Consider the following 2,746-nt stretch of genomic DNA (forward strand, 5'->3'; position numbering starts at 1 on the left):
CAGTTGCTTATGAAATACCTGAGGCATTGGTGGAGGTTTCACTGCAGAGCAGGGACAGGAGACGCCACTGTGAGCTGCCGTGTCATTTAATTAATAATAACTTTTTTCTGCTCTTGGAGTCCCCAGTGCTTTCTCCTTCTCGCTTCGACTTCCGCGGGGTCAGCAGGAAGGGGCTGTAGCAATGAGCAGAGGTGTTTTACTCGGAGAAGCAGGACACGAGCTGGGCACTAGCTAACTTTTGGATGCTGACTTGGCAAGATGCTGCTGGGACTGGTAGTTGGCCTCGGCCAAGGGGATGATGCCCGCCTGGGATAAACCCTTTCCCCGTTGGTGCTGCTCAGCCTAAGGGAAGCTCTCCAAAATGCCAGGTTTTGGTACCTGGGTGCTCTCCTGCTGCTGCTGAGCATCGTCCCGGTCCCGAGCAGGTCGGGCATCGCCGCCAGATGCCCACGGCGCAGCTGAGCTGCAAAAACGCAGCAGCGGAGCCTGGAATGGACTGATGTCTGCGAGAGCAGGTAAACGCAAAAACCTGCTTCCTTCGCACTGCCTCTGGGGACACCCCTGCCACCCCAGGGGCCGGCTCCTCGGTGGCAGCCGGTGACGTCTAACCCTCGGGCTTACAACCTCGAGGCTGCAGCCTCAGCCAGGTGGGTTTGCACCGATGAGGGCTGACGCCTCGGGAATAAACGGGGCATTTATTCGCTGTGCCCAGCCACGGCCGGGCACCGTAACCAGACCAGGAGCAGCCTTCCCGGGGGCGTTAACAGGAGAATAAATCTCCAGCCATGGCCAACGCAGCTGGCTCCAGCCCTGCACAGACTCCAGCCTGCCCCAGGAGGGGCGACGCGGCAGAAACAGGTTTTCTCTTTATTTTTTTTTATTTCCCCCCCCCCCCAGCAGTAGCAGCTGCTGACACCGTGTCCCACATTAGCTGGGCTCGCCGGGGCGCTGCTTCTGCTCTGAGCAAACACGGCGCTGGCCGTGGGGGGATGTTGCATTTGCTGCCTGCCCTCTGCAAACAGCAGGTCCGGCTCCGTGGCGCAGAGTGTGACAACCGCCCCGCGATGTCCCCGTCCTGGGCCTTGAGCACGCCCCGCAGCCCCGGTGGCCTGTGGCCGGCCAGTGTGTGGCCACCTCCCTCTGCCACCTGGGCTGGTCCATGGCACGAGCAGGCGCGTCAGCTGGGTGCAAGCTCTCGTGCCGCCCAGCTCGGTGGACTCCAACACACGGGTCCAAACTGCTGCGTAATCAGGATGGGGAAACTGAGGCAGGGGGTTTGCCAAGAGCAGAGCTGGGAAAAGCGCTGCCCAGCCGGACTGTGCAGGATCCAGCCTGTTCTCCGTTCGGGGTCACGCACTGGTAGTGCTTGCCCAAGACCAAATTCAGACTGCGGTGGACGGGAGAGTGAAGCCGGCTCTGCCCGGGCTGCCGTGGGGATGGGGACTGGGATGGGGATGGGGATGGCACAGGCTTGCAGCTTGGTGTACGCGATGATGAGCTGCAGTTTCGCAGCACGCCTGGCCGGTTCGTTCCTGCATTAGACATAATGTTTTCTGTGACCTAGAAAACTCCAGCTGCCGCATGCAAACTGCCACGCTCCTTTATTTTATAACCGATCTAAGAATTATTGGGGAAAGATTGAACTGGCTTAGGCTCCATCTACATTGGACTAACCATCAGTAAAAATAACCACCCTCATTCCTGCTCCGGAGCTGCACCAGGGCCCCGGGGCTTGGAGGGACTGAAGTTGCTGCCACTTTCTCTGCTGTCCTGAGCTCGGTGAACAACTTGGGCCGCTGAATGCATGCTTGGTGTTGTATTGTTTTAGGTCTGGTCTAACCCAAAGGTCGTATTTATAATTAGTACATGCTGATGAAATGGTTCTGGCCTGTCAAACAGAAACACCCCACTGCAAACAGGAGTTTAGACTTGTTTGCATCCCCGTGGTTATTTTGAGCAATTAGTTCATGGAGAGAAGTCTGGAGGAATTGGGGCATTCTCTTTAAAACTTAGAAACCCGTTTTGTCTTTGGGAGAAGGAGAGAAATGCTGCCTGAGACAGGGGCTGATGCTGGAACAAGCGAACTCCTCCGCTTCTGTTCAAACCCTTCCCAAACTGGGGGAATTTGGAGGCAGACCGGGTACCGCGGTGTCCGAGAGCAGTGACATGGGGTGGTGGGGAGCAGCGGGGGTCATTTCCCAGCGTCATGGTGATGTTGAATGCTAAAAGCCTCCCGAAACACTGTCCCTGGGCTGTTTGGGGCTCCGTGGGGCCATGGGTGGGTGATGCTGTCCAGGGGACGCTGCAGGGACTGCGATGCTGCTCGGACCCCGACACCACCAGCTGCTGGCCAAACCCCGGCTCCACCCCGACCTCTGCTGCTCCGAGACACCCGAATCAGGCCCTTCAGAGCCGCCTTTAAAGAACATGCATTGCTTGTGTATCCTGCCCAAACAGGCCCTAATTTCAGGGGTGAGTCCTGAGCAGGAGGAACAATAAACCCTCAGCTTGGGAGATCGAAATCAAACATTTATTTTCCTAACCCCTCTAAATTAAATTTTTTTTGGTGTTCCCACCTTCGCTTGGAGCTCTCGGGTCTGGCTTAGGAAATGTGTGAATTCATTTTAATTCATCTCTTAAAATGTAACTGCTGGGAACGGCAGCAGGAGGGTCAGATGGTGCCTTTCCTCGCCGTGTTTGCTTTCTGGCATCCAGCTGACGGCTCCAGCCAGCGCCGAGCGAGCCC

The sequence above is a fragment of the Chroicocephalus ridibundus genome, chromosome 15 (genome assembly GCF_963924245.1).
Source record: "Chroicocephalus ridibundus chromosome 15, bChrRid1.1, whole genome shotgun sequence".
NCBI lineage: Eukaryota > Metazoa > Chordata > Aves > Charadriiformes > Laridae > Chroicocephalus > Chroicocephalus ridibundus.